The sequence below is a fragment of the Patella vulgata genome, chromosome 2 (assembly GCF_932274485.2).
Source record: "Patella vulgata chromosome 2, xgPatVulg1.2, whole genome shotgun sequence".
Taxonomy (NCBI): domain Eukaryota; kingdom Metazoa; phylum Mollusca; class Gastropoda; family Patellidae; genus Patella; species Patella vulgata.
Window position 1 is genome coordinate 2,997,136 of NC_065880.2, and position 12,311 is coordinate 3,009,446.

The following is a 12,311-nucleotide window of genomic DNA, read 5'->3' on the forward strand; positions in this document are numbered from 1 at the left end:
ATTTTTCAATATGACGCCATCCATTGCGATGTTTATAGTAAACACGTCATTTAACTTATCTACATAGCATTTTTTGCAGAGCCGTTTCAGGTCAAAATACCCCTCAAACCACATTCCACGGTGTGTTATTAGTCTCAACACCTACAGAGAAAACAAAACTAAAAATGATTTTATACCGTGTTTGGTTTATTTTTCAACATGAAAAGTGACTCTTGAATCGTAGTCTGAAACAAAATAAAAGAAAATATTACAAATGTCGTATTTATCTCATCTCGTGAGACCTCGATATTCCACGGCTTGCTTGGAGATAAACACCCTATATTAAATCTTTTATTTATTAAATAATAGGTAATGTATATTTCACCAAATCTATTCTAAAATAAACAAAGAAATACTTTTTTAATATTTACCATGAATGTGGTGCACATTTGTTGATCAATTTTGATAATAAAATGAAATTAAATTTAACGCCCGTCTGTACTAATAAAGCTAATGTAGACGGACAAACGCCATGCTGATTGCTATGGAGGACACAAGTGTTTTATTGAGTAGGCTACACGAGATCTCGGTTTCTCGTCCTTTACCACCAACAACGAGAAACTACGCTGAAAAATCTATTATCGAAGCTGTTGGTTAGTGAACCAGCGCCTTACTCATCGGGCCACCGTGGCTCACTATGGAACTACACACAATTTTGATAGTATCCATGTCGTCAACGTGACGTCATTGTCTATTATTCGCCACGAGAAAATAAATATTACCATTCATGACGTTATTCTTCTTCTAGGTCAAAGTCTTCTTCAGTTACAAACCTCTCCAGTTCTTCCAAAGGCTCAGCACTCTTCTTGAAAACATCTTCGACTTCATTGACAACCAGGTCTCTCTTCGCTCTTCGTGGAGCAGCGACATCTCCACGTGACGAGAGAGTGATGGACAAAAGAATTACCAAGATCCCAAATACAATTAGTTGCCTCATCTTCAAATAAAAAAGGGACACAATTCATTACAATTTATATAGCTACAACCGAAAATGAAATGGGGTTTACCGTCCAACTGCTCTGCTCTGACTGGGCTGATAAAGTCAGTTATACGTCATACAATGAGCTATGATGGACATTTTGCCCGGACAGCGGCGCTACGGCCCACTGTGATATCGAATTCCAACTGCCACCGCGCCCCCTATAGCCGTTTCTCGTTTACTTAATGGCTGCGATAAAACTGCTTAAAGGTGCATTATTTAAGATTTATATAAAGAGCTATCATTTGTTGTAAACGTTACTAGAGAGAGATAGAGACAAAGAGAGAGAGAAAGAGAGAGAGGGGGGTGTTAACGTCCACTCGACACAAACTGGGTCATTTCGTGACTAACACATGGCTCAATTTTATTTCAAAAATTCGCTTGCGCGTAGGGGCCTTTAACCGTGTGTGTGTGTGGGGGGGGGGAACACACGAGGTTGGACAGGCGACCTTACTCCTTGTCACGTATAACCGGGGAATCGAAACCACGCCAGTTGACTGAATGTCAGACCGTATAATACAGCGCGCACGTGCTAACCATTCAGCCCCAATCCCACCCCATCTAGGTGAATGAGGTTGTTGTGGGAATCGTGTGACAAGTAGCAGGTCGCCTGTAAAGACCCCTACACCCCCCCACCCCTCTCTCTGTGTCATACCCTCTCTCGCTCTCTATGGCTTGACGCAATTTAAAGAATAAAATGTAATTGGTCTTGTAAACACTGTTTAAGAACCGAAATCAGGAATAACAATGCATCAGTTTGTTTTTTCATTTTATAAATCAAGCACTGGTTACATACGATACAAGCATCGATTACAATAAAGTCATGCTCTCAATCCCTATCCACACAGACTCGCTAGTCTGCTGATAGAAATTTCTACATCTTCATCCTCTAGAATTTAGCGGCCTCGAGATATGATAGTTTTGTAGCTTTAGATTGGGACTTTCAATTATCCAATTGGTCAAATATGACATAATCAATTATAATGATTGGTTAAAATTAGCCTAATGACGTCGAAAACCATCCTTATATGGACAGTGGAAACTTACCACCAGAAGTGTCACACGTGTTATCTGGTGATATTTTGTTTTCACATAGAGCTAGCCATGTTTTATTTTTGTAACTGTGTTATGTGTAAATCTGTCACTCATCATTTGAGTGCATGAGATTTGTCCCCAAGTTCACAAAGCATTTTCAGACTTAAGTTAAGAATTTACTCAACTTTCAAATACTGTTTACGAGAAATATCTTTGATTCAGAAACACAAAATTTTGTACATAGTTTCTTATTGATGTATTTGATACACTAAAACAATAAAAGTTTTCTAAAGGGCTATATTTTAGTTAAAATATTTGAGTAAATTCTTAATTTAATTTTGAGAATCCTTTGTGAACTCGGGGCCTGACTTCTATACAATACATGTAATGTGAACCAAATAATTAATTAAAGATAAAATATAATGCCATTATTAATTTAAAGAGTAAAACTTCTATCAATCTTGCTACAGTAGCAATATTAACTTAGTCCATATATAAACATACATTCAGAGGACAACGACAATTAACAAGGGTTAAAAGATTTGACATGCTTTACTAACTTCCTTTAAAAAAATTCCGGCGTGGTTTCCCCTTGTCAGTGATGCAGGACGGAGGGTCTCACAAGGACAGCTGTCTAGTGGTTCGGATGGGACGAAAAACCGAGGTCCCGTGTACATATTGGCGTGCACGTAAAAGATCCCTTGGCAGTTGGAATTAGATATAAGAGTAGACTGTAGCGCCGCTGCCCGGGCAAAATGTCCCTCATAGCACACTGTATGGCGTATGCCCGTCTTCATTAGCCCAGTTTAGGAGCAGAACAGTAGGACGTTAAAACCCATTTCATTTCATTTCCCTTTAAAGTGCACATAAGATGGTCCCGGAAACTTTGAGATACGTGTAGCCAATGGTTACTATATCCACTTTACGGCAAGTTCACGCCAATCTGGTTGAAATTATTTCAGTTATCTTCACTCAAAGCCGTAAAAATAGACCTTCCGTAAAAACGGCTTTGCCAATTATCGAAAACACTCTTAATCCCCTCAGACGCCAGTGACGTCACAGTGACCGAATGCATATTCGGAATGTTTATTCCTTAATTACTAATATACAGCCGGCATGTGTATTCTTTAACGCCTGAAGGATTCCTTAATCCCCCTAATTAAATAAAACAATTGACTACGGAATAATTTGTTTAGTAATTCATTTTAATTTAAGATCCAATTTAGAGTGCCTACAACTTTTAAACTTTGAAGTCCTGAACTCTTAATTAATTTTTTACAATATGGTACTTATTGGACGAACACTTTTAATATGTAAATAATATACGGGTCCAGCTATGTGGTTTTTACTGCGAGCACTTCGCTTTTCCACATAAAGTGTAGTGTCGTTAATATCTGTCATTAATTAATCAATCCGACTATAAAAGTTATACAGGCATGGGTCATAAATTAATTTACACGTTGGTGTTAGCAGTGAGTGTTAGTGGAATTAAAAATGTTGATTAGGTAATTATCTTTTTTACGCCGGCCAGATCAAAGACATCACTCTAAGTGGAACGTGTGCGTGATACCCCACGAACGAACTAATGGTAGAATCACACACACACACACACACATTAATTGTATAAAATAATTAAGTTTTACTAATAAGTTGTTTAAAATTACTATGTTCCCAATAATTATTGCTCACCGGTGTTTTTGTAATCAAGTAGCCTCGTATTATTTGTTGATTGGCGTTTAAACAACATTTAATTGATGGATGGATTAACGTTTTTGATACGATTAGGTTATAATGTCTAACATCGGTTATCTTCTATATAATAAAAGTATTTTACAATTGCATCTCCTATTTTAACTTTCATTATGACAAAGTGAGAAGATGACCCGCCCTCTCTTCCCACGACAACGATTTTAAAACCATTTTTAAAACCGTGTTTTAAAGTGGTTTTTAGATATACAAGAACTTTTAATTATTTTAAATCTGTTTTAAAGTGACGTTTAGATATACAAGAACTTTTTATTATTTAGTGTTTTTACCTAACTTCTATTTTTTATTTAAGTAAATAACTTAATTAAATTAACCTGTCCATAATATCATGCATTATGTATTGGACGTTAAATTTGTAATAAACAACAACAACAGCATTGACAGTTTAATCACTCACCAAACGGCACCAGGAACTCCACGAATGATCCCGTGCAATTTTCGCGGCAAAGTTTAACCTCATTTACTACACCCGTAGTACATGGAACGTACATGATAATAAGATACCAAGCGTTGATTGGCAGAGAAATGAGTGCGATCTATTGTACATGTTATGCATAGTCATCGGAAAATTCCATATTCACTGTAGTTGTTCTTTATGTATAGAAATGGTTATTATTATTATATATAGCTAATAATGAATATATCAACAAATGACTGGCACCATTTGTATTTCTGTACTTAAGTTTGGGATATCAAGTATTACGGGGTTATCCAAATTACCGGTAAATGCGCTAATTTCTTGAGTCATCTTCATTTCACACGTGGCATATTTAAACAAAGGCAGCTTAAATTGATCTACGGCATGATACGGCATTTTAAATTCACTCTAAAATATTCCAATCACAAATGTCTAATCTATACCAATGAAAGACGATAATTCGGTGATTATGATTAGGCCAGTCACGTGGTAATTGGACCGCCAATAGACGCTTGTCCAGTTGCCGTGTGTATTGATATATTGTACATACTGTGAGATATTGTATAGATAATGTATATCCTATGTGTAGTGCCTGTGACGTCACCAGCCAATCAACCGGATTAAGGTCGTAATTGAAAAAGCGTTTTGGCGTTTCGGATACTTAAACGTTAACAGCGGACTTAATTTTAACTCTCTGAGCAGTCTGATTTCAATCCAAAATGACAACTCGGACTCAAGACCAGAAGTCATTTTGGAAATCAGGCAGCTGTACCAGAGGGTTTTAGAGAAGGGAAGCAAAGTAGAACTCGTGTGGATTCCATCACATGTCAACATTAGAGGAAACGAGGAGGCAGATCGACTCGCCAATGAAGGTCTCAAGGACACAGCACCACTCCGCACCATAGACTACAGCATCACGGAAATCTACAGTATGGTCAAAAGACACGCAAATTCAATCTGGGAATTAAATCTCGTTGAACTTGACACATACAGATTCCGGCTGGATGACAAGATCTACACAAAGACAACACTCAATCACCCTAGAAGAGATATTTGTAGACTTATATCGAAGCTAAGGGTGAAAGAGCGGCTGCGAGACTACAAACACCAAGTCATCATCTGTGAGTGCGGAGAAAAATGTACCGCCAACCATGTCCTGGTAGACTGCGAGGTATACGAGGAGGAGAGAAGGGAACTAGTGAGAACAATGGAGACCAACAACATACCATTAAACACTAAGAACCTACTCTTCCCGAGACCAGATCTGAAACTGCAAATCTTCGAACAAATCCACGCCCTAATGGACACAGTTGGACTAAGTAGAATAGTGAAGTAAGAGGGGGTCACGGTTAGACGGGCCCGGCATCTAAACACTAAACTACATAGGGGATTTATACCAAACTGGCAGGATAGTGGAGTAAGGGGGGGTCACGATCAGACGGACTCGGCATCTAAACACTATTCCACCAAAAACAGACACCAAACCTACAGAGTGGGATAGTGGAGTAAGGGGAGGTCACGATAAGACGGGCCTGGCACCTAAACACAAACCCCACAAAGATGACATCTACCAAACTAGCAGGATAGTGGAGTAAGGGGGAGTTACGGTCAGACGAACTTGGCACCTAAACACTATTCCGCAAATAAAACTGATACCAAACCCAGAGAGTGGGACAGTGGAGTAAGGGGAGGCCACGATAAGACGGGCCTGGCACCTAAACACTAACCCCAAACGATGACATCTACCAATCCAGAAGAAGACGAGATCATCTACCAAACGATATGTTTTATATTAAATAAAGGGAAGAACTTCCCACTAAACCAAATCCATGGCCTAAGGCCAAATGGAAAGATTGCAAAATCATATTCTAAAAAACAGGAATCAGCTTCGGCTCTCCTATGTCTTGTCTGCGATATCACTTATGTGGAAGCAGACGTTAAACACCAAGAACGAACGAACGACTTAATTGTAATCAGATTGGTGTGAACTTGCCGTAAAGTTGATATAGTAACCATGGGCTATACATACATGCAATTTAGATTTTTGATCTTAAGTGGTCTTTAAGAAAATGAAACATAAAGTATTAAATGGTATATTGAAATGTTTTCGTCATTGCCGTTATTCATTCTCCTTATCATTTTCGCCTAGGCAGTTCACCATTCCCCATTTTTATAATAAATGAATATTTACCTTTGTGATAATTCTCTGTAACAGTTGACTTCTTGTCTGATTTCATCTGATTTCTTCAGTTGGATATTTTATACTGGTCACTAATACCTGGGGATATTTTTCTACACCTCTCTAGATATAATTATATTTTACACTGTTTTAAATCTAAAGGTATCAAAAGTAATCATAAAATCATTTTAATTTTGCCTTAAACAATATGGGCGGGTGTGTAATTTACAATTGGTGCCAAAGTTTGTCAGGTGTAGACTGGAAGTATCAAATCTGTCTCTCTTTTAATTCTATGACCCTGGGGAGAGGACGAGTATACACACAAAATAATATAATAAACAGTTAAAAGGTACCTGGGCAAAATTCACAGGCTTCCAGTTCGTATGTAATCTAAATCAAGGTACAAAAGTAATCAAAACATTCGTTTAATTTTGCTTCACACGAATGATAGGTGTATGTTTAATTTATACAATATTGAAATATCTGTTACTACTGATGACGTAAGTAACACATTCTGTAATTGTTGTTGATGGTGTTCGATTACTCTGTAATTAAGGATATCACGTGTTGTTGATGGCGGTCGCCTATAAACAATCCTCCTTCACAGTTGGAATGTAAATAAGACTAGGCCGTAGTGCCGCTGTCCTGGCAAACGTTCCCTAGGGTCGATAAGGTACCAACCAAAAGAGACCTACACTCTATGTCTAGTCGTTCGGATGAAACGAAAAACCGAGGTTCCGTGTACACATTGACGTACACGTAAAAGATCCCTTGGCAGTTGGAATTCGATATAAGAGCAGGTAAAAGCGCCGCTTCCTGGGCAAAATTTCCCTCATAACATACTATATGGCGTATACTCGTCTTCTTTAGCCCAGTCGGATTATCAAGTTATACCCATGTTAAAGGAAAAATATACCAAAGTTTACATCATTATATGGTCTCAGATTAGTCATTACTTCCCGTGTAGGCAATCTATTTATATAAATTCTCGCTACACCCCCCCCCCCCCACACACCCCTTCTTCTTTTGTTGACATATCTACATAGCATCTTTTGCAGAGCCGTTTCAAGCCAAGATAATTTATCTCTTATGACTGGCTCACTCCATGGCGTGTATTCCTACCCTACACGAAGAACAGAAAACAAAACTCAAATGATTTTATACTGTTTATTTTTCAAGGGGAGAAGTGACTCTTGAATCGTAGTCTGAAACAAAATAAAAGAATATACTACAAATGTCGTATTCATCTGATCTCGTGGGATATCTATATTTCACGACTGGCCTGGAGATAAACACCCTATATCTTTTATTTATTATTAATAATAGTTAATGTATATTTCACCAAATCTATTCTAAAATAAACAAAGAAATACTTTTTTATTAACCTGATTTCGGTTTCATATTTACTATGAATGTGATGCACATTTGTTGATCAATTTTGATAATAAAATGAAATTAAATTTAACGCCCGTCTGTACTAACAAAGCTTATGTAGACGGACAAACGCCATGCTGGTTGCTATGGAGGACACAAGTGTTTTATTGAGTAGGCTACACGAGATCTCGGTTTCTCGTCCTTTACCACCAACAACGAGAAACTACGCTGAAAAATCTATTATCGAAGCTGTTGGTTAGCGACCCAGCGCCTTACTCGTCGGGCCACCGTGGCTCTCTATGGAACTACACACAATTTTAATAGTAACCATGTCGTCAACGTGACGTCAACACGAGAAAATAAATAATATTACCATTCATGACGTTATTCTTCTTCTAAGTCATGGTCTTCTCCAGTTACAAACCTCTCTAGTTCTTCCAAAGGCTCAGCACTCTTCTTGAAAACATCTTCGACTTCATTGACAACCCTGTCTCTCTTCCATCCTCGTCGACATCCACAGTGACAATGTGGACAAGTTATATGAGTGGCACCATGTCCACGTGATGAGAGTGTGATGGACAAAAGAATTACCAAAATCCCAAATACAATTAGTTGCCTCATCTTCGAACAAAAAAAGGGACATAATTCATTAGCTGTAATTATATAGCGTCTCTCTCTCCTCTCCCACCCCCAGTTAGTCACCCAGAGACATAATAATAATAATAATAATAATGACTTTATTTTCTCATTTAATACACGAGTTTACAAACATTTAGTTAGTCCATATATAAACATACATTCAGAGGACAACGATAATTAACAAGGGTTAAAAGATTTGACATGTTTTACTAACTCCCTTTTAAAAATAAAACATAAACTGGAATGTTCTCGTCATTCATTTTTCTTACCATTCTCACCGAGTCAGTTTAACATTCCATAATAAATGATAGAGAGAGAGGGGGGGGGGTGCTGGGGCTTAACATCCATTCGATACAAATTTCGGGAAGAAACATATGGTTCAATATTATGTCAATATTTCGTTTGCGTGGAGGGGTGTTTATCAGTGGAAGGAGACCTGGGGACCCGGATAAAACCCACGAGGTTAAATAGGTGACCTTACCTCTTGTCATGTACACGCGGTGAATCGACAGACCTTAGGATCTAAAGGGCACGCGTTAAACCATTCTGCAAGGCCGAATAGCTCTTGCATAATCCATCTTTTAAGTTGAAAATGTTTCTGACAGACTTAGATAAAACTGTTTAAAGTTGCAATTTCATTTTTTTAAGTTATATTTTTATAATTTATTAAAACAAAGCCTTAAAATAGATGGTATCTATAAACAGTCCTACCTTGTTAAAGAATAATCATATTAATCAAATAATTCACTATTGCCCGTTGAGAAATTGAGCAAAAGACATAGAAATAATTATGTTTTGACATTCTTAGAAAATATGAAATTATCGCTTTAAGTTGTAAACTTTTCTTACTGACTTAGATAAAACTGTTTACATTCCAAACTTTTCTAACTGACGTAGATAAAACTGACGTAGATACAGCTGCTTAAGTTGTAAACTTTTGTAACTGACTTAGATAAGACTGTTTAAATTCCAAACTTTTCTGACTGACTTAGATAAAACTGTGTAAACTGACTTAGATAAAATTGTTTAAGTTGTAAACTTTTGACTGGCTAAGTAAGTAAAATTTCTATTTACTTTGAGTAGAAATGAAATGAAATGAAATGGGGTTTAACGCCCTACTGTTCTGCTCCTATACTGGGCTAATGAAGACGGGCATACGCCATACAGTGTGCTATGAGGGAAATTTTGCCGGGCAGCGGCGCTATCGCCTTCTCTAATATCGATTTCCAAGTGCCAGAGGATCTTTCACGTGCATTCTAATATATACACGGGACTGTATACTAGACATCTTCCCTTGTCAGGCCCTCCGTTCTGAACCACTGACAAGGGGAAACCACGTCGGAAAATCTGGATGAACTTTCTCGGCCAATGCAGGAATCGAACATCCGACCTCCAGGCTAGCGAGCCAGGGTCTTAACCACCTAGCCAGCGTGGCTCCCCAACTTTGAATAAACCCTGTTCTCATATTAAATGTATATTTGAGTCTGTTCTGTGTAATAGTTGATTTGAGTGGTAGTGCTACACTACGAGCCTTATGTTCGTCTTGGGCTAGAGCGACTCTAATATCCCCAATTTCACCCTCGTGGCAACCTTAGTGTGACCGCCAACCACAACCAGGAAGACAAGGAGACAAACGACAATCACAAATATATAAATAAAATAATATTTACCTTGATGTTAGTTCTCTGTAAAAACTGATTTAATTTCTTTCTTCAGTTGTCTGTTTTATACTAATCAACAATAATTGGTGTTATAATGTCAAACACTATTCATCTACAACTCTCTCCAGATATAATTATATTTTACACTATTTTAAATTTAAAGGCTTCCAGCTCGTCCGTTACCTGATTCAAGGTATTAAAAGTAATCAAAATTCATAATTGGTGCCAAAGTTTGTCAGGTGTCGATTTTGAAGTAACAAATCTGCCTTCAAGTAATTCCTTCACTCTGGGGAGGAGACGAGTATAGACACAAAATTATAATATAAAGCGTTAAAATGCTGCCCGGGCAAATTTCACAGAAACCAGTTAATAGAATTTGTGATTACTTTTGATACCTTTAAATTTAAAACAGTGTAAATATACGGAGATAGTTTTAGGTGAATTATTGATATAAAATTGAACCATATGTTAGCCCAGAAAAAAAACATAGTTTATGTCGAATGGACGTTAAACCACATCATCTCTCTCTCTCTCTCTGCAAGTCAGACAATAAACGACCTATGAATCAAGAAAAACAAGCACCAAATGGGACGGGTATTCCCTAAAAAGGATACCTGTCAGGTTTCGTTCAATTCTGTTCGCTAATGAGTGAGAAATAGCACTTTAAGAATAAACTGACATAATAACGAAAACGAGAAGATAATTAAGATTAAGACACCGGCCATGGCACCGGTGTAAAATAATTACCCTGGCCAAGGATGTCAATAGAGTCGTGGTAACGATATTGGCCTTGCGTATGCTAATAGCCAATTTCCGGATTTCTTTTCAGTTTATTATTTTTTTTTCTTTTGATTTCCTAAATTCATTTAGCTAAATAAATAAAACTGAAACGGATTAATTGATTCAGAATGTTATGGAAGTATAAATTTGGCCGTGAAATCTAATCTGGAAGCCATCCGTATAAATCAGAGAACAAGCTAAAAATGTATGAAGGGATTATCGCACAATTAGGGGCCATAATCCAGGATGTTACGGTTCGACAATGAGTCAATCAATGTAAAAAGAAAAGTAACCCAGATTCTTGGGATACGAAACTATACTTCAAGTTTCTTCAAATTGGAAAAGAATTCTGACCTGTAGAGTGTGTACAAACAAAATGTGAACAGCTGGAAGGACATCGGGACGGTCAGTGGCGACGACAATATACATCCACATGAAAATGTGGGTGTCTAGAAAGGGCATATTGTGGTCATTGTCCGTCACACACAAATGCAAATTGTATGTCAGTATAATGGTTGATGATTTACTTGGCAAATTAGAACTATAATTTGGGAGTCCTTTAATAAGAGTTATGAGTCCATCCTCCCCGATTGGAAAAAAACATAATTTGACATATATATATATATATTTTTCAAAATAACTAAAATTCATCTTCGCTTTCACTGAAATTTATAATGGCCTCAATTCGAGGAAAAAATGATCTATGACTGAACTGGAGTGCAGGAATAGTGAACGGGTCCGAGGACCTCAATGGCATCAATCCGAAAAATGAGGTAAAAGAATAGTTTATCAAACTAGTTGTTATTTCCACAATATCTGGACCCAACAAAACCAGTTTTTCCGAGGGCCCAGAGCTACCCAGTTCACCGTTGACAATTCTAATATGGGGCTAAATGGTTGGCAACTGCACAGTTTTTAAAACTCGAATCCGAAATCAGAGAAAATTGAATGCCAGCCACAATCAGTCGATCACCGGCAGCCTTAACTGGCTTCTGTCATACTGAGGCTGAGAGCCAACAAACAAGGAGGGTTGATCGATGGTGTATGTACGATTGGTTTTTAGTATCTTGGACTTGACAGGAACATGGGAAGGGCAGCAGGGAAAGGGAGCACAATATTGTCATTGGGGCAATGGGAATATGATGAAATGACGCGGGATTTTCCTTGTGTATTTCAGGTATATTTTTCGAAATTCGAAGGCACTTTAAGAGAGGGCACATAGCCACAATTACCACCAGGCCCTGGTAAGATATCTCATTCAGCGTTATCAATCATTTTCAGTTTTTGTTTTGTATTTGCATCAATTAGGGGCGGCTGTCTACCTTGCCTACCCACTCAGCACGTCTCTCTCTCAGTTGATCGATCGATCGACAAAAGGTGTCGCTAATTACTTCTAGGTTTTACATTCTGTGAATTTTGCCCAGGTAGCATATTAACTCT

General features: G+C 37.7%; 1 long non-coding RNA gene across 1 annotated transcript; it reads right to left on the reverse strand.

The window, feature by feature from the left end:
• Positions 1–165: 165 nt before the first annotated feature.
• On the reverse strand, positions 166–10,245 carry LOC130010678 (uncharacterized). Its single transcript, XR_008785948.1, has 5 exons — positions 10,101–10,245; positions 8,165–8,412; positions 6,430–7,622; positions 762–976; positions 166–224 (listed from the first exon to the last, which is right to left on the reverse strand). It is a non-coding gene; the product is annotated as an uncharacterized LOC130010678 (long non-coding RNA).
• Positions 10,246–12,311: the final 2,066 nt, after the last annotated feature.